The following is a 19,906-nucleotide window of genomic DNA, read 5'->3' on the forward strand; positions in this document are numbered from 1 at the left end:
GGGAAGGACTATTTGTGCAATTTTAAATTGTTAAATCTCGTCCGCAGCCATCAAGATTTGTAAACTTTACATTTTAGTTATTAAATCAAGTTTATAATCTTTTTAATTCAGATCTTTAATTTTAATTTTATTTATTTTAGTCATTTATATTAAAATAATATATTTAGGATAAATAACAGATTTAATCCCTTAATTTTAATAAATAATATTTTAATCCCTAGTTTATATTTTTAATTTATTTTATTCTAATATCCGAATTTTAGATAATTTTATTTTAGTCACTAAATAAATAAAATAAAGAAATAGCATGTTTAATCCCTATAATTTTGATTAATTATGAATTAGGTTTTTAATTTTACTTTTACTATAATTTAGTCATTTATTTTAAATGTTTTTATTTATTTTACTGCTTTTAAATATATCGTTCTAGTTGTATTTTTATTGTTTTAATTTTACTTGTTTATATTTTTAAATATTTTTATTATTATGTATTCATAAATATATATATAATAAATAATAATTTATTTTTTAAAATAAATTATTTTAATATTTATTTTTCAATATCGAAGAAAATGACAGTCTTAATACAACTGGATGTCCTATTCTGGTATTTTAAAATTAAAAATTAAAAAAAATAATATTATTTAATTTAAATTAATATTTATCAATATCAAAGAAAAGAGCTGTCTTAAGGCACCTAGAAGTCCTTTTCCGATATTTTTAAATATTTTTTTATAATTTTGAAATAATAGGATTATAAATTAAATATATTTTGAATTTTTAATATTTTTAATAATAGAGACAATTTATAATTAAAAAGTACCAATTTTGGGCGTTGTAGGGGTGCTAATCCTTCCCTAAACGTAACCGACCACGAATCCCTCTTTATTATTAAAAAGAACGAATTTTTGGTTAAAACGCAGATCAGTTCATTTTTAATTGAGGTTTTCTTAAAACTCTTTTAAAAAAAATAATTTTTAGGTATTCGACCTACCTGACCCAAAAGGCCGATGGCGACTCCCAAATTATTTTCAAAACCATTTATTCACATCAATTTTCCCGCCAAATAAATATTTCGTGCCCGGACGAAAACCGGTTACGACAGCTTGGCGACTCCGCTGGGGACCGGTCAAACTTTAAAATCAATTATAAATTGTCTCTATTAATTAAAAATTAAAATTTCATATATTTAATTTTTAATTCTTTCTTTTCAAAATTTTTATATTTACTTATTATTTTCATAATATTTATATGTTTCATTTTATTTGCAAGTATTTTATTTCATTATTTATTTTTCTGTCAGAGGTTTGAACATTTCTCCTAACACACAACACTTGCATTGCATAACATAAAGCTCTATAATTGAGTTGTCCTTTTTAAGTGGGAGTGAAAGCGACGTCTTCGTGAGAATTTATTCTCCGTGTCAGACCTAGCAAGTAACTTCCGGGGTTCATATGCTCTATGTCTTCGTGAGAATTTATTCTCCGTGTCAGACATAGAGAAATGTATCCCCTCGAATTGAACTCAATCCATTTTAGTCTGTGATTGACTAGGATTGAGGGTTAGCAACCCAAGGGGGCACTAACAAAGACAATTCGGGTACCTTTATTCCTAGATCTGAAACCCTGCATATAATAAACCCTAGAAACTCTTCCGATCTGAAGTCATGACGAAATTTTATCCAAAATAGGTGTATACACAGGAGAAATGATTTCTAACTTTCATGTTAATTTATTTATTTTCGTTACTGATTAAATTACATGTATATTATGAAAAAGCATGTTTAAATAAAAATATTTAGGTAAATGTTATTATTAAATTTCTTTATTATGTAAACTAATTCATTTCTTTTTGTGTGTTCTTTATTTTTTCTGTTTGCATAGCATCATACAAGATAAAAGGCATTGATCCTTGTGTTAATGGTCTCATTGGAAAGCCTTCATCCATGGATAAAAAGTGTTCAAATCAAGTAATTTTAAACTCAGAAGTAAGACAGTGGGCTGAGGACTTACAAAGACAAGAAGGAGACAGTCTGCAGGATGATTATGTATCTGACTTGGCCAGTTATACTCCAGTTTCGCTAAAAAGAAATGATATGCAGGATTTGCGAAATATTTGGGAAAGTTGGGATTCAAACAAAAAATTGCAGTTTTATCAGACTTACGGAGACATCCCATATTTGCTCTATGTCAAAGTTGATGATGAATTACTCAGAGCCCTAGTTCAATTCTGGAATCCAGGGTACAATTGCTTCACTCTCAATAAAGAGGATTTGGTCCCTACTATTGAAGAGTACACAACTTTGCTACATATAGATGGGGCTTTGGAGAATAGAATCTATTCAAAGTCAATTAAAACTCAACCCTTTCGAGTTAAATTAGCAAAGATTGCAGGGGTACGAGAAGAATGGGTGGCATCCCGTACAAAATAAAAAGGCGAAAGCGAAGGCATTGCTTGGACCAACATTAAAGAACTTATTCAGAGTCATCCAGATATTAAAGTACGATTTGATTTATTTGCTCTGGGTATGTATGGTATGGTCATCTTCCCAAAAGTATTGGGATATGTTGAAGCTGCAGTGGTAGATTTGTTTGAACAGCTACCGAAAAAGATTAATCCTGCTTCTGCAATCTTAGCAGAGACCTTCAGATCGTTAAATGCTTGTAGAAAGCTAGGAGGTGGACGATTCTCAGGGTGTACCCAGTTGTTATATGTTTGGATCCGTAGTCATTTCTGGAAGACAGAAAAAGTTTCATACCGACGCTTTAATACGGATTATTCACCATTAAAAGAATTTCTGGAGCAGGAATGTCCGAAAGAAATTAAGAAAGATATGTGGATTAATGCCTTTCGAAATCTGCAAAGCAATGACATTGTTTGGCGAGCCCCGTGGCAAATCCAAAGGGAATTCTTTTACAAATGTGGAGATTACAACTGGATAATGCTGCTCGGATTATGGGGAGGAATTGGATATGCACCACTTCTGGTCATAAGACAGTATGAAGGTCGTCAATTTGTACCTGTCACTGCTGGATTACAGTCATCTGAGTTCGCATTCCACAGCAAAAATTATAAAAGAAATATCATGGAAGCCGTTACAGCTTGGAAAACAACTTTTTGTATCCGAGCTAAAACAGCAAAAGAAATGTTAACTCCTGATTATGAGGAATGGAGATATGTCAGGAAAAATGAAAATATTCCTCTACCAGATCAAAATGAGGATATCTCTATGGAAGATCGTATTAAGGTGGTTCCACCAGAGATTGAAATCTTGAGAGCTGAGTTTAAAGCAGAAAGAGAAGGCTGGTCGAAAGAATTAGAACAAATGAGACAAGATAAAGCTATGTTGGGTGTTGACATTGACTTTCATTCATCACAATGTGCAATGTTGAGAAAAGATAAAGAAAAAGTTGATGATGAATTCAGAGCATTACAGAAAAATTATCAGGAGTTATATAAATCCCGTAAAGCATCAGGATCAAGCCAAGCAACAATACAAATGACCAGAGAATTGAACATCGAGAAAAGACGAGTTGAAGATCTAAAAGGAAAGAATAGCCGTCTACTCAAAAGCCTTGAGAAAGGAAAGCAAAAAATGAAAGATTTTGAGGTTGACAGAAGAGAGCGAATTATAAAAAGCAAGGCTGAACACCGCGAGATCATGAATGAAATGCAAAGAGAAAGGGATCGAGCCAAAGATTTAGAAGAAATGAAGAATGACATCTGTGATAAATTTGAAGGTGAGAAAAATATCATGTTCCAGGGATTTGAATCTGAAATGAACCAGCTGATTGCTGAACTTGAAGTCAGGAGCCAAAAGATTGAAGAATTCAATGTTGAAAAAGAAAAATGGGAGCTGGAAAGAAAGAATTTCAACACCAGACTTGAGGTAGAGCAGGAAGTGGCTAGCAATTGGATGCAAAGATGCAGAAACAAGGATGTTCAAATCCAGAAGCTTAATCAAAGAACGCAAGAAGCACGAACAAAACTTGAAGAAGATCTGGATCAATCTAGAAACAAAAACTCAGAGTTTAATGCTTACATTTTTCAACTTGAAGAATCGTTATTTCAAGAAAAGGTTCGTCTAGGACCTAATGATCTCAAAGAAAGTAATGAGGAAAGTGCTTCACTGCGAAGACGCATTAGAGATCTTGAAAAAACTCTGTACAATTGCCAAGTCAGAATCACTGAGTTAGAGCAAACTCTTGAAGGAACAAATGAACAATGGCAAAAGTCAACTAATTTCTATGTTGAAAGAAGTGAAGAAAGAAGTAATATGGTGTTCGAGGCCATGGTACAAATGAGCGAAGTTGCTAGATATGTTGGGGAACTAGCTGTTGAAGCCAAAATAATGAGCATCACGTTGATCCAGTTTCTAAGTGCGGAAAGAAGGTGTCATGGTTAATGAAAGAAATTATAGAGCTTAATAGGAAAGCTACGCCTTATCTGTAGTTATGAACTATTATAAAGAAACTTTTGTATGCCAATGAAAGTTGTTCTATGACAGTTAACTTTTTGGGATCAATACCTTTTTGCATACATACATTTTGCATACATTCATTATTCATTTCATGATTTTTTTATTATTAGGATAAAATTCATTAATTAAAATTTGGAAAAAATAATATTAAAAGATTTTTCAATCGCAGTTTTTCTGGCCAAAAGAGAAATACAACATCACTACGGTACTAGACAAGCTACTAAGAGAATTATGGAGGATAAAATACAACGTATTGAGGAACAGCATAATAAAGAACAAGCAGAAATGAGAATGAAGCTGGAGAAAATTGAAGCCAATATTGCAAATTCACAAGACAGCATGATGCAGAAAATAGAGGACATGTTTAAAAGACAGGCTATCATTGGAAAAATGCATGAAAATCCTGTATCTTTCGACCAAGAACCTATGTATCCTCTAGGTTTTCCACCAGAACCAATTTATCATTCTGGTACTATACCTATACAAATCAATGCTCATACATCTGCATTACAAGAAGCCAAACCACATGAAAATCAACAAGTGGATCCTGCATCTTCAAGTAAAAATCCGCTTATATCAGATGTGAAAATAGAGGATTTTAATACTGAGCATTTAATCCCAGATTTGAATGAGCTGAATGAGAAACAAAAAGTAAATGAAGAATTGACCAGACAGATCAAGAGCTTAGAAGAACGAATGAAATCCGTGGAAATAACTGAATCATTTTATGGGTTTGACGCTAGTGAGTTGAGTTTGGTTCCAGACTTAATCCTCCCCATCAAGTTCAAAGCTCCTGAATTTGATAAATATGACGGTACTACATGCCCTTCATCCCACATTACTATGTTTTGTCGCAGAATGGCAGGATATGTGAAGGACGAGAAATTGTTAATTCACTGCTTTCAGGATAGTTTGACAAGACCGGCTTTAAAATGGTATACTCAATTGACCAAAGCCAACATTAGATCTTGGAAAGATCTGGCTAAAGCATTCTTAGAGCAGTACCGCCACGTAACAGACATGGTTCCTGATAGATGGACTCTCCAAAACTTAGAGAAAAAGAATAATGAAACATTCAGACAGTATGCCCAGAGATGGCGTGACACGGCAGCCCAAGTTCAACCACCTTTGTCAGAAAAAGAGGCCACCGTAATATTTGTCCATACATTGAAAGCTCCTTATTTAAATCATCTAATGGGGAATGCAACCAGAAATTTTGCAGATTTGGTCATTTCTGGAGAACTCATTGAAAATGTCTTGAAAAGTGGCAAAATTGAATCAAATGAGGGGTCTAGTTCCAAAAGACCTATGTACCGAAAAAAAGAGAATGAAGTCAACAATGCAAATTCTTACAACAAGGATTCATCGAAAAGTGTTACAATAACCCAGCCAATGGTTAAGAAAGAGGAAACAAACACTAATCGAGCAGAGTCCAGAGGATCTCGAAAGGAAAATGAAAGGTTGTCTTTTACACCTTTACCAGTACCATATGCGGAGATCTATGATTCGCTGTTAAAAGCAGATGTCATACGGCCCTATCCTTTGGTTCCCATGCAACCACCATTCCCTCCTTGGTATGATACAAAGGCACACTGTGTTTACCATGAAGGAATTACGGGTCATTCTATTGAAAACTGTTTGGCATTCAAAAGGGTGGTTCAAAATTTGATCAACACTGGAAAGTTGGAATTCAATACACCATCTGCATCAAATCATCCATTGCCAAATCATGGAGATAAAAACGTGAATGCAATTCAGGAAGAGAACAGAAAGAAAGCAAAAACTGACATTTCTGAAATTAAATCTCCTTTTGTTTGGGTATTCCAACAACTCTCTTTAGCCGGTATAATTCCCCAACAATTTAGGCCAAAGCAGAATGAAGGCAAGAATTATTGTGAATATCATCAGGAGAAAGGGCATAAAATTCAACTATGTCCTGAGTTTAGAGATTTGGTGCAAAAATTGATGAACAACAGAGAAATAGAATTCTTTGAAGAAGAAACAAGGAAAAAAGAGGATGATGTTTGCTCATCAGAGGATTCTAAACCTAATCAAAGAATAAATGATCTTGTGATCATTAATGTGAAATCATCTACGGCGATTCCTGCACCAATAAAGCCGAAAGTAGTTATCATCACTCCTCTACCATTTCCATACAAAGATACCCGTAGGGTACCTTGGAATTATACTACCAATGTTTCAATGGTAAGAGGATCTGTTTCTCTAGAAAAAACAGAAGAGAAAAAACAGAGTTTGGGTACAACATCGAAGTCTGAAGCAGTGAGCGAAGTCGGTTTCTTTACAAGAAGTGGGAGATGTTACTCTCCCGAAACATCCAATGCTTCAGAACAAGTGAAAGCAAAAGGAAAAACCATGGTAATACCTCAGAAGGTATTTGAGGATGAATCCCTTCCAGCATTTAATGAGCCTGTGACAGAAAAACAAGCTCAAGAATTTTTGAAATTCTTGAAACATAGTGAGTATAGTGTGGTTGAACAACTACACAAACAACAAGCGAGAATTTCTATTCTTGATTTATTGATGAATTCAGAAGCACATAGAAATGCTTTGATGAAAATTCTCAATCAAACATTTATCCCCGAAGATATATCCCTCAATAAACTTGACAGAATTGTGGGACATATAGCCGCTGACAATTACATAACGTTCACGGATGATGAAATACCGGAAGGCGGAATGGGGTCAGTAAAAGCTTTGAACATCACGACACATTGTCATGGTCATGTGTTGCCAGGGGTATTGATTGACAATGGATCCGCTCTCAACTTGATGCCTCTAGTCACACTTCAAAGAATGCCTGTGGATCAATCACACATGAAGAGTTATCAGAATGTAGTGCGAGCATTTGATGGTACTAAAAAAGAAGTGCTTGGGAAAATGGAAATACCGTTGTTAATTGGACCAGTCGTGTACAGTATTGACTTTGTGGTGATGGACATCCATCCTACATATAATTGTCTATTAGGGAGGCCATGGATTCATTCAGCAGGAGCCGTTCCTTCTTCATTACATCAGAAATTGAAATTTGTTGTTGATGGACAACTAATATGCGTAGGGGCTGAAGAAAAAATCATTGCGTCGGTAACAAGTGATGTTCCATATATCGACACCAATGATGATGATCTTGAATGCTCTTTCTGAGCTCTTGAATTTGTAAATGCAACCTTTATTGCAGAAGGAAGCAAAATTCCATATCCCAGATTGTCTGATTGCACCAAGATGACGGTACGACAAACTTTAGGCATCGGAGCTAAAGCTGGGAAAGGGTTAGGAAAGAATCTTCAAGGGATTTCAGTTCCTGTAAGTATAAAGATGAAGAAAGATCGTTTTGGGCTTGGGTTTAAGCCCAATTTTCAGCAAAAGAACAAATAGATGAAAAGAAGATGTGAAGACAGAAAGGCAAAATTGAAAGGGGGAGAAATCCTTTGGAAACACATGTCTTTCCCACAGTTGAAGACCATATTCAGATCAGGGGGAACAATTAATGTAGAACAGCAGCTTGTTGAAGCCTTTAAAGAAGAAAAGTTGACGAAAGATCAAAACATAGTTGAAGAAGCTATGAATGGATTATTTATCAACATGATCATGAATGACAACAAGACGGGCAAATATTTGGATAGGATTCGCCCATGTTTTCTTGGAGAAACACTCAACAATTGGACCACTGAAGATCTTCCTATAGTTTTTAATATTAACGCAGAGTAATATTCAGAACTAATCTTTATGTTTAGCTCAAAAATATGAAAACTTTTGGTTATCTTGTAAAGGAAATTATGTTAAATATAAGAAATTTTCTTTAAAATTTTCAGATGGCAATCTTTCTTTACATTTTCTTACATTTTTACATTTATTTATTTCATAAATTTACTATATTCTTTCGGAAATATGTCCGACTTAAATTTGCAGGTGTCACCATGTTAATAGCATGTTTATTCCTAAATTTAATCAAGAGATAAATTTAGAGCAACCTATATGTCTGGAAGAAATCAATGGGTGTGAGGATGAACCGGAATGTGATGTTCCTACTGAACTATTAAGATTGGTAGAAAAAGAAGACAAACAAATTCTACCCCACAAAGAAGAGATTGAGACTGTGAATTTGGGAACAAATGAAGAAATGAAAGAGGTGAAAATTGGTACTACTCTGACAATCCAGATAAAACAAGAATTGATAAATCTCCTTCAAGAGTTCAAAGATATCTTTGCCTGGTCTTATCAAGATATGCCTGGTTTAAGCACATATATAGTGATACACAAGCTTCCAATCAATCCAGAATATAAACCGGTCCAACAAAAGCTCAGACAAATGAGGCCAGAAATGTTGTTGCAGATCAAAGAGGAAGTGATGAAACAGATCAATGCAGGTTTCCTACAGGCATCTAAATACCCAGAATAGGTAGCCAACATTGTTCCCGTACCAAAGAAAAATGGGAAAGTTCGAATGTGTGTGGATTACAGAGATCTCAACAAAGCTAGTCCGAAAGATAGCTTTCCATTACCCCACATAGACACATTGGTAGACAATACTGCAGGACACGCATGGTTTTCATTCATGGATGGTTTTTCAGGATATAATCAGATAAAAATGAATCCTGAAGACATGGAAAAAACAACATTTGTAACCATGTAGGGCACATTCTGTTATAAAGTGATGCCATTTGGATTGAAAAATACAGGGGCAACGTATCAAAGAGCCATGGTAACTTTGTTTCATGACATGATGCACAAAGAGATTGAAGTATACGTGGATGACATGATTGCCAAATCCCGAACTGAAGAAGAACATATTCAAAATCTGAGAAAGCTATTCCAGAGATTGAGGAAATATCAATTAAAGCTCAACCCCGCAAAATGCACTTTCGGGGTAATTTCTGGAAAACTTTTGGGATTTGTGGTCAGCAAAAAAGGAATCGAGATTGATCCAGATAAGGTAAAAGCAATTCAAGAGCTTCCACCACCCAATACAAAAAAAGAAGTTCGAGGCTTTTTGGGAAGATTAAATTATATATCTCGGTTCATTTCTCAATTAACTGACAAATGTGATCCAGTGTTCAAATTACTTCGAAAGAACAATCCTGAAGTCTGGAATGAAGAATGTCAAGAAACTTTGGATATTATTAAGAAATATTTATCCAATGCCCCAATTTTAGTATCACCAATGCCTGATAGACCATTAATTCTCTACTTGACGGTCTTCGAAAATTCGATGGGATGTGTACTAGGACAACATGATGAATCTGGAAGAAAAGAAAAAGCTATTTATTATCTGAGCAAGAAATTTACTGATTGTGAAATTCGATATCCACCAATACAAAAATTATGTTGTGCCTTGGTGTGGACTACTCGAAGACTCAGACAATATATGTTATATCATACTACTTGGTTGATATCTAAACTTGATCCTTTGAAATTCTTAATGGAATCACCAGCTTTGACAGGCAGAATGGCTAGATGACAAATGTTATTATCTGAGTTTGATATTGTATATGTCAACCAAAAAGCAATAAAAGGAAGTGTAATAGCTGATTTTCTGGCCAGTCGTGTATCAAATGATTATCAGCCTTTGAGTTTCAATTTTCCTGATGAAGATTTGTTGTGTATATCCATGAATGAAGAAGTCAGAACAAATGATGCATCTGCATCTTGGAAGCTTTACTTTGACGGAGCATCCAATGCTTTGGGACGAGGAATCGGGGCAGTGTTAATTTCTCCAGAAAATGTTTATTATCCCTTTACAAGTAGACTGGAGTTCTTTTGCACCAATAACATGGCAGAATATGAAGCCTGTGTCATGGGATTAAAAGCAGCTATAGAAAGAAAAATCAAATGTCTCAAAATATATGGAGATTCATCGTTAGTGGTGTATCAATTGCGAGGAGAATGGGAAACAAAAGACCCCAAATTGTTGGAATACCGAAATTTTACCCTCGAATTAGTGAAAGAATTTGAGAAAGTTACCTTCAATTATCTCCCTCGAGAAGAAAATCAAATGGCAGACGCTTTGGCTACATTAGTTGCTATGTTTCAAGCAACTAAGAAAGTTGATATGATGCCAATCAAAATGCAAGTATATGAAATTCCTGCACATTGTTATAGTGTGGAAGAAGAGGTAGATGGTAAACCATGGTATCATGATATTCTGCAATATATCAAAAATCAAAGTTATCCACCAAATGCATCGGAAATTGATAAAAGAACCTTGAGAAGAATGGCTGCTGGATATTTTCTTGATGGAGAGATTATGTATATAAGAAGCAATGATCAAATGCTATTGAGATGTTTAAATACCAGCGAAGCTAAAAGCATCATTGAAGAAGTATACAGTGGAATATGTGGAACACATGCAAATGGTCTTTCCATGGCCAGAAAAATAATGAGATATGGATACTATTGGGCTACCATACACACAGATTGCATTGATTATGTAAGGAAATGTCATAAATGCCAGATATATGCAGACAAGATTCATGTACCCCCATCTCCTTTACATGTAATGACAGCACCCTGGCCATTTTCTATGTGGGGAATAGATGTCATTGGTGCAATCACACCGAAAGCATCGAATGGACATTGTTTCATCCTTGTGGCAATTGATTATTTTACCAAATGGGTTGAAGCTACTTCATATACCAATATTAAGAGGTCCACAGTCTGCAAATTCATAAAGAAAGAGATAGTTTGCCGGTATGGCCTACCAGAAAGGATCATTACAGATAATGCTCTGAACCTGAACAACAAAATGATGACCGAACTTTGTGCACAGTTTAAGATCAAACATGCAAACTCAGTGGCATATCGTCCAAAGATGAATGGGGCAGTTGAAGCAGCAAATAAGAATATCAAGAGAATCATTATAAAGACCACTGAAACTTACAAAGATTGGCACGAGAAGTTACCTTTTGCTTTATATGCATACCGAACTACTGTTCGAACATCTACTGGGGCAACACCGTTTTCTTTAGTCTACGGGATGGAAGCAGTCTTACCAATTGAAGTTGAGATTCCATCGCTTCGAATATTGAGAGAAACAAAATTGGATGAATCTGAATGGATCCAAGCTAGAGTTGATCAATTGAACCTGGTTGAGGAGAAAAGATTGAAAGCTATTTGTCATGGACAGATGTATCAAAAACGGATGATGAAGTCTCATGACAAAAAAGTACATCCAAGAGAATTCCAAGAGGGTGATCTAGTACTAAAAAAGATCTTGCCTATACATAAAGATTTCCGTGGGAAATGGATGCCTAATTGGGAAGGGCCATACGTTGTAAAAAAGGCCTTTTCTGGAGGAGCATTGATCTTGACAGAAATGGATGAAAAAATTCTGAGAAATCTAATAAACTCGGATTCTGTCAAGAAATATTATGCTTGAAGAAAAAAGAAAGAAAAGAAACAAAAGAAAAAAAAAAAAAAAAAAAAAGAAAAAGAAGAAAAAAAGAGAAAAAAGAAAAAAGAAAAAAAAGAAGAAAAAAGAGAATTCAAGATAAAAACCCGCAAAGGGCATCTTGTAACCAAAGGAAGGATTTGAGTTGAAAACCTGAAAAAGGCGGCTCAAATGCAGGTTGATATTAGGCATCTGGCAATTGAACCCTCTTAAGATTTTGACAGTTTGGGAGAAACTTCACATCTACAAGCATTTTGACAACGTTTGAGATCTTCCAGACAAAAGCTTACATCATTTCTCTAAATTGTGTCAACTTGATTAATTTAGAAATACTTATGCTAATAATTTGTTGAGACATTTGAATTTTTATCATTCTTATGCTTGCCATAACTTTGAATACAATTCTATCTATTTCAAGTTCAATTTATTTGAGATTCAATTTATTTTCGAAAATTCAATTTATTCTTTTATTGAATTAACATAATTTTGAAATAAGTTAAAGATTTCTGAATATCACTTTATGTTAATACCTTTTAAAAGCATGGAATACAAAGTAAGCAAATCATCACCATCTTAAAGCCATGAACAACAAGATTGTTACATGGGATGCCACTGACAACAAGGTCGAGTCCATTAATACTACTCATCAATTGCTCCAACCGATCATCATTCAGTTCTTGCACATCTATTTTTAAAGATATGCTAAGACAGTAGAAGGCGACCTTTGCAGCACTAATTCCAGAGAAAAGAGACAGGACATTGATATCATTGGGAAACATGTCTCTATACAGATCCTCGTGTATGGTTTTTAAGGAAACCTAGAAGCATTTCCACCTCATCAGGTTCAAGTGGAGCACAACTTTATTCCTTCCAACCCATACAAGATTCCATTTTCAGCACTCATCAAGAACATACTTCTGAACACTCGAATGTGGCTCTTTGTCATAAGCTTCAAGAGCCTTACAGATCCTTTATGTCAATTTGGCACTTTCTGTACATGTTTATAAACAGTTCAACTTTGTTCTTGGATTCCAAGAAGGCCATCATTTCTTTGTCAATGGAAAAGCATCAGCACATGGAGGAAACATAATAAGAGAAAATCTGTTCTTAATTGGCAGAATTATGAATATAGCCCTTTTCAGTGTAGTAGCATGAAAATGCTTCGAATCTACAAATTCTGGCTTTACATCGAATAAGTACTGTGATATCCCAGTCCAAACATTAACTGGAACAAATGCCATGTGCTCATAGCATCTTCTGGAAGTGTTCTTTGAGTTATCTGATCTGGTTTGGTAAAATCAATCATTGAATTTGGAAGAATAATGTGCTCATAGCATCTTCTAGAATTGGTCTTTGAGTTATCTGATCTGATTTGGTAAAATCAATCATTGAAATTGAAAGATAAATGTGCTCATAGCATCTTCTGGAAGTGTTCTTTGAGTTATCTGATCTGGTTTGGCAGAACCAATCATTGAATTTGGAAAGATGAATGTGCTCATAGCATTTTCTGGAAGTGTTCTTTGAGTTATCTGATCTGGTTTGGCAGAACCAATCATTGAATTTGGAAAGATGAATGTGCTCATAGCATTTTCTGGAAGTGTTCTTTGAGTTATCTGATCTGGTTTGGCAGAACCAATCATTGAATTTGGAAAGATGAATGTGCCCAATAGCTTCTTCTGGAAGTGTTCTTTGAGTTATCTGATCTGGTTTGGTAAAACCAATCATTGAATTTAAAAGATGAATTTGCTCATAGTAGAAATAAGGAGACCCAATAGCATCTTCTGGAAGTGTTCTTTGAGTTATCTGATCTGATTTGATATAAAACCCAGGACTAATCATTGGAATTAAAAGATGAATTGCATGATCGTCTTCATTAAGAAGTTTCTTTTCAAGCTTCTTTTGCTTATTCCTTTCCCAAAAATCATAGCACAAGTTTCGCCTTTGCTTGTAACTGGGATCATTGCATAATGGCTTCCCATCTTTTACCGGAAGAAATGTGTCGGCAGCCTTAGCCATTTGAGCAGTACATATAAAATTGTCAATTCTGCAATTGATGAATCTGGACCACATCTCTCCATGGCTTTTGAAGCTTCAACCTCTGAGAATTCCATTTTTGTCAAGTATAACAGTTTATTCTCCTCATCAGAATCAGAAATCATCTTGAAATGACATTTCATAATCAGATGAGTTGTTATCAGAATCAACATGTCACATGAAGGCAAGCTTTTCAAGAGCCTATACTATTGAGTTTTATTCTCAAGAGGTTTTGTGACATTATATCTACCTCTACATTTGTCAAAGAGGATAGATTCTCTGATTTGAAGAAGAAAGATTTATTGGGTTTTTACAATTGAAGAAATACTCAATTCACCAATCTGAAATCAAATAAACTTAACATTCATGCATCATATTTAGGTGTTTGCAAAAATAGGTGCATTTTTATCCATACTGGATTTTTAACAGGAATTTCAAAGATTTTATCAAAGATTTAAATCCATCATTCAATGGATCAACTTTTCCAGTTCAAGTTCATAATGAGAAGAACTCATATGAAGAAGGAAGAAGAAATTCATAATGAGAAGAATTTGTTCAACCTTTCGCTCAAATCCATCACTTGATGGATTAGCTTTGCCAGAGAAGTTCATAATGAGAAGAACTCATCTGAAGAAGGAAGAAGAAGTTCATAATGAGAAGAATTTATTCAACCTTTTGCTCAAATCCATCACTTGATGGATTAGCTTTGCCAGAGAAGTTCATAATGAGAAGAACTCATCTGAAGAAGGAAGAAGAAGTTCATAATGAGAAGAATTTATTCAACCTTTTGCTCAAATCCATCACTTGATGGATTAGCTTTGCCAGAGAAGTTCATAATGAGAAGAACTCATCTGAAGAAGGAAGAAGAAGTTCATAATTAGAAGAATTTATTCAACCTTTTGCTCAAATGCATCACTTGATAGATCCGCTTTTCCAGAGGAAGTTCATAATGAGAAGAACTCATCTAAAGAAGGATGAAGAAGTTCATAATGAGAAGAATTTGTTTAACCTTTTGCTCAAATCTATCACTTGATGGATTATCATTTCCAGAGAAAGTTCATAATGAGAAGAACTCATCTGAAGAAGGAAGAAGAAGTTCATAATGAGAAGAATTTGTTTAACCTTTTGCTCAAATCTATCATTTGATGGATCAACATTGCCAGGTAGAGTTCATAATGAGAAGAACTCGTCATCTAAAGAAGGAAGAAGAAGTTCATAATGAGAAAATTTTGTTCAACCTTTTGTTCAAATCCATCACTTGATAGATCAGCTTTTCCAGAGAAAGTTCATAATGAGAAGAACTCATCTGAAGAAGAAGAAGTTCATAATGAGAAGAACTAATCTGAAAAAGAAGAAGTCCACAATGAGAAGAGCTTATTCAACCTTTTGAATAACTCTATCACAGAAGGAAATAGGTCAACATCATCCCCAGCGGAAAGTTCATAATGAGAAGAACTCATCTGAAGAAAGAGAAAAATTTATTCAACATCTCCATTATGATCAAGTGAAGCCAAATGGATAAAAAAAATTATTATCTTTTCATCTTTGCCCTATTCCTGTTAACACAAGAATGAGCAAAGAGGGGCAGCTGAAGATACTAATTTTTTACCCATATTGATTTATTATTATTATTATTATTATTATTATTATTATTATAATAATAATAATTATTATTATTATCATTATTATTATTATTAAATATATTAAATACATATATAAATAATAATAAAAAAATATATATACAAGCCCAATCGACCGGCCCAATTACAATGGCCCAGCCATTTAACCCAAATGTGTAACCCTAAACCCTAGCCGCCATCATCCATCCACCGTTGGATCTGGCATGATCCAACGGTCCAAGAACCTCCAGATGCAAACCCTAGGGTATGATACCCTAGGGCCACGCGGCCGCCGCAGCTGCTCTCGCCATCTCCACCGCTGCCACGTCCCAACCGAAGGCTCCAACGCTAGCCGTCCACGCCATGGCTATGGGGTGAGTCACCACTGGGAGTCCGGTGACTCACCGAAATCCGCTCTTCGGACCGGTCCGATGGCCACACCGGTGATGGCTATAAAGCCATCACCCCATCTGCAAGCAAAAATAGAGAAGAACGGGGAGAGACGAGGAAACAACAGAGACAGAGAGAGATACAAAAACTACCAACGATCCCAGTCAACAACAACACAGCAACAACAACAAAAAAAAAGAAGAGGAAAGAAGCTTACCAAAGAAGCATTGACCATCGCCGGAAGCACTAAACATCGTCGGAGAACAGAAAATACCGAAGGTATTTTCATAGATTTACTCCGATTAGGAGTCTTTTTGGGGAAACAAAGGCCGGATTCAGTCTTAGAGTGTTTAGATCTACATTTTAGATGAATTTGGGGAATTTCCGACCACCGGAGGCGGTGGTCGGCGGGGGAATTTACGGCGGCAGACGGCTGCCGGATTCCCTCCGATGAGGGAATATAGAGAGAGGCCAGAGAGAATTCTGGCTCTCTCTCTGCTTGAGAGAGAAAAAAAAAAGAAATGAAGGATGGCCCTTCGGGCCAGCCGTTTTGGACCTTAAATAGGCCTTCTCGAATGGCGTCGTTTCGGGAAGGACTATTTGTGCAATTTTAAATTGTTAAATCCCGTCCGCAGCCATCAAGATTTGTAAACTTTACATTTTAGTCATTAAATCAAGTTTATAATCTTTTTAATTCAGATCTTTAATTTTAATTTTATTTATTTTAGTCTTTTATATTAAAATAATATATTTAGGATAAATAACAGATTTAATCCCTTAATTTTAATAAATAATATTTTAATCCCTAGTTTATATTTTTAATATATTTTATTCTAATATCCGAATTTTAGATAATTTTATTTTAGTCACTAAATAAATAAAATAAAGAAATAGCATGTTTAATCCCTATAATTTTGATTAATTATGAATTAGGTTTTTAATTTTACTATAATTTAGTCATTTATTTTAAATGTTTTTATTTATTTTACTGCTTTTAAATATATCGTTCTAGTTGTATTTTTATTGTTTTAATTTTACTTGTTTATATTTTTAAATATTTTTATTATTATGTATTCATAAATATATATATATAATAAATAATAATTTATTTTTTTAAATAAATTATTTTAATATTTATTTTTCAATATCAAAGAAAAGGACAGTCTTAATATAACTGGATGTCCTATTCTGGTATTTTAAAATTAAAAATTAAAAAAAAAATATTATTTAATTTAAATTAATATTTATCAATATCAAAGAAAAGAGCTGTCTTAAGGCACCTAGAAGTCTTTTTCCGATATTTTTAAATATTTTTTATAATTTTGAAATAATAGGATTATAAATTAAATATATTTTGAATTTTTAATATTTTTAATAATAGAGACAATTTATAATTAAAAAATACCAATTTTGGGCGTTGTAGAGGTGCTAATCCTTCCCTAAACGTAACCGACCACGAATCCCTCTTTATTATTAAAAAGAACGAATTTTTGGTTAAAACGCAGATCAGTTCATTTTTAATTGAGGTTTTCTTAAAACTCTTTTTAAAAAAAATAATTTTTAGGTATTCGACCTACCTGACCCAAAAGGCCGATGGCGACTCTCAAATTATTTTCAAAACCATTTATTCACATCAATTTTCCCGCCTAATAAATATTTCGTGCCCGGACGAAAACCGGTTACGACACACTTTCCCAGTCACTTCTATAAGCTTCAGCTTCAAACCCCACATGGCATTATCAAGTTTCTTGTCTTCAATAATTCCCCAAACCTTACCAGACATCTCACCCCAACGACAAACAAAGTCCTTCATTAAATCCGTCTTGGGGAGTATGTTACACATCCACTCGAGATCCAATAGGCTCTGAAAAATTCTATTCTCAACGGTCTCAGCCTTGATATCCAAAACAACAAGCAAGGAAGATAATTTCATTTTCAAATGACGAACAAACTCGGGTAAGACCCGATTTTATCACCGATTTTACCTCATCATCAGCTGTAACTAACAGGTTTCTTCGTCTCCTCCAAGCATGAATTCCAATTGTTCTTACGCAGATGCTTAAGCTCATCTCCAAAAGGTGGACAAGATCCACCGATTGATGTGGAAAAGCGAACTGCTGAAATAAACACATTTTCGGTGGCACTTAAATGTTAAATCTACTGGTTGGATCCTTGCGAATACGGGCATGGTTATTGGTCCCAGTCTCGAAATCGCTTTTATAACTTGTTCCTCTTCCTTATCGTCCCAAGGAACAGCCTCCGAGTACTGGAGGCAGCAGTTTGTAACATCTTCACAGCGAAATGCGACTGCCAAGTGTAGAATACCAAGAACAGATTGGACCGAGACCAGGGAGTCCAAAAGTGAATCAGTGGGGAGATAAAATGATTTCAAAAGGTTAACATGATGATCATAAGTAGTATCCAAGCACTGAATCTCAATGCACGAGCAAAAGTCAGGATTAGAGAGCTGAACCACAAAGAAACCACTTTACTTACGAGAACCGATGAGTGGGAATATAACCACTCAGGTCTTCATCCATCATTTTCCAAACGTAAAATAACATCACATGTACTCTAGTCACCAAAACTGCAACGCTTGGATGCTGCGGTTAGGTTAACGTGCAGAGAGAGTGAATTTGATATTCATACTTTACGGAACACATACCAGAAAGTAATCTTCAAATGAAAGTTTAGGCAGACCCGATATGAATTCCGAAAGTATGAAAATAGATCAATCTTTCCTCTGTCAAAATATGTTTTCTTGCACCAAACAATACGTACACTACTAGTATGCAAAAGTGCACAAGCAACAATAATAAAGAAACTTGAGAAAAAAGCTGCATTTTTTGGTTCGACGAGACATTGAAGCAAGAATTAACCAGACCTTAGAATGTCTCCAGCATTAAGAAGAGACACACACACACAGTTAGAAACCAAAGAATCATACTCTATGAATAACCCTTCTTTTTTCAAAGTTGCAACTTATAACTATATCAACAATTTCAATCAAAATCAATCATTATCACACGGAACTGGATAACTGATTCAGGGTTCGAACCCGAAACCTAAAAATTACGTCTTTGCCATTAAACCAATGCCACATTAGCGACAGAAAAAATGATTGCAGATTTTTCATCAGGAACCATAGATTACTGTTTTTTATCCCCAACTCAATAGAACACAGAACTATGACCTGCAATACTTTGTTGAACAAGATCCAAAGACAGAGGTTCTTATAAGTTCCTAACATTACAAGATAAGTTAGCACCACCATAAATGCTACACTGTTAATTAAGCAAACTAAAAATAATTAATATTTCATGGGGGGTAGAAAAACTTCAGAAATAATAAATCTAAATTAAGGAATGGTAAAAAAAAGTCTGACCTTTAGAAAGACCCAGATTGCATTAAGAACAGTCATAAATATCTCCCACGTTTAACATAACAAATCAAGCAAATAACACCGAACAGCGAGTTCCCTTTGGTTCTGGAAAACTAGTTTCGTTTGCAGTTTTGTGGAATGAAAATACAGACAAACCCAAAGCTCCTTTTTAAGACAAGCATTTGAAATGACACTACTAGCCTTGATGCTTTGTATGTTAGAACTGGACAAGTGGTTGGTTGATGAGATGCTGTGTAACGGGACAAGATGAAATTTTTGTCCGTTCGATTTTAGTTTGACCCTGTAAAAATATAATTCGATTTTTAATTTAATATATTTTTATGTGTGTTAAAATTAATTTTGAAAATAAATAGAATATTTTGATTCTAATTTGATTAAAAATTTTATTAAAAATTATTTTGTTATAAAATTTAACTTTTAAAATACTGAACTTTATTAAATTAAATCAATCAAAATCAAATTCTTTTAGGCTACTTTACCCTTCCTAGTTGAACAAGAACATTGAAGGGTAAAAATGTAATATCATGACACATTACCTATGACGTGCAATAAATAAATTAGTTGATGGATTAGAT

The 19,906-nt window shown here is 34.4% G+C and overlaps 1 long non-coding RNA gene across 1 annotated transcript; it reads left to right on the forward strand.

Annotated features, from left to right (window-relative positions):
• Window positions 1–1,748: 1,748 nt before the first annotated feature.
• On the forward strand, window positions 1,749–19,379 carry LOC120114336. Its single transcript, XR_005515386.1, has 4 exons — window positions 1,749–1,762; window positions 4,111–4,121; window positions 14,970–14,974; window positions 19,260–19,379. It is a non-coding gene; the product is annotated as an uncharacterized LOC120114336 (long non-coding RNA).
• The last annotated feature ends 527 nt before the right edge of the window (window positions 19,380–19,906 follow it).

Source organism: Hibiscus syriacus, unplaced genomic scaffold, assembly GCF_006381635.1.
Source record: "Hibiscus syriacus cultivar Baekdansim isolate YM2019G1 unplaced genomic scaffold, ASM638163v2 tig00110223_pilon, whole genome shotgun sequence".
Classification (NCBI taxonomy): domain Eukaryota; kingdom Viridiplantae; phylum Streptophyta; class Magnoliopsida; order Malvales; family Malvaceae; genus Hibiscus; species Hibiscus syriacus.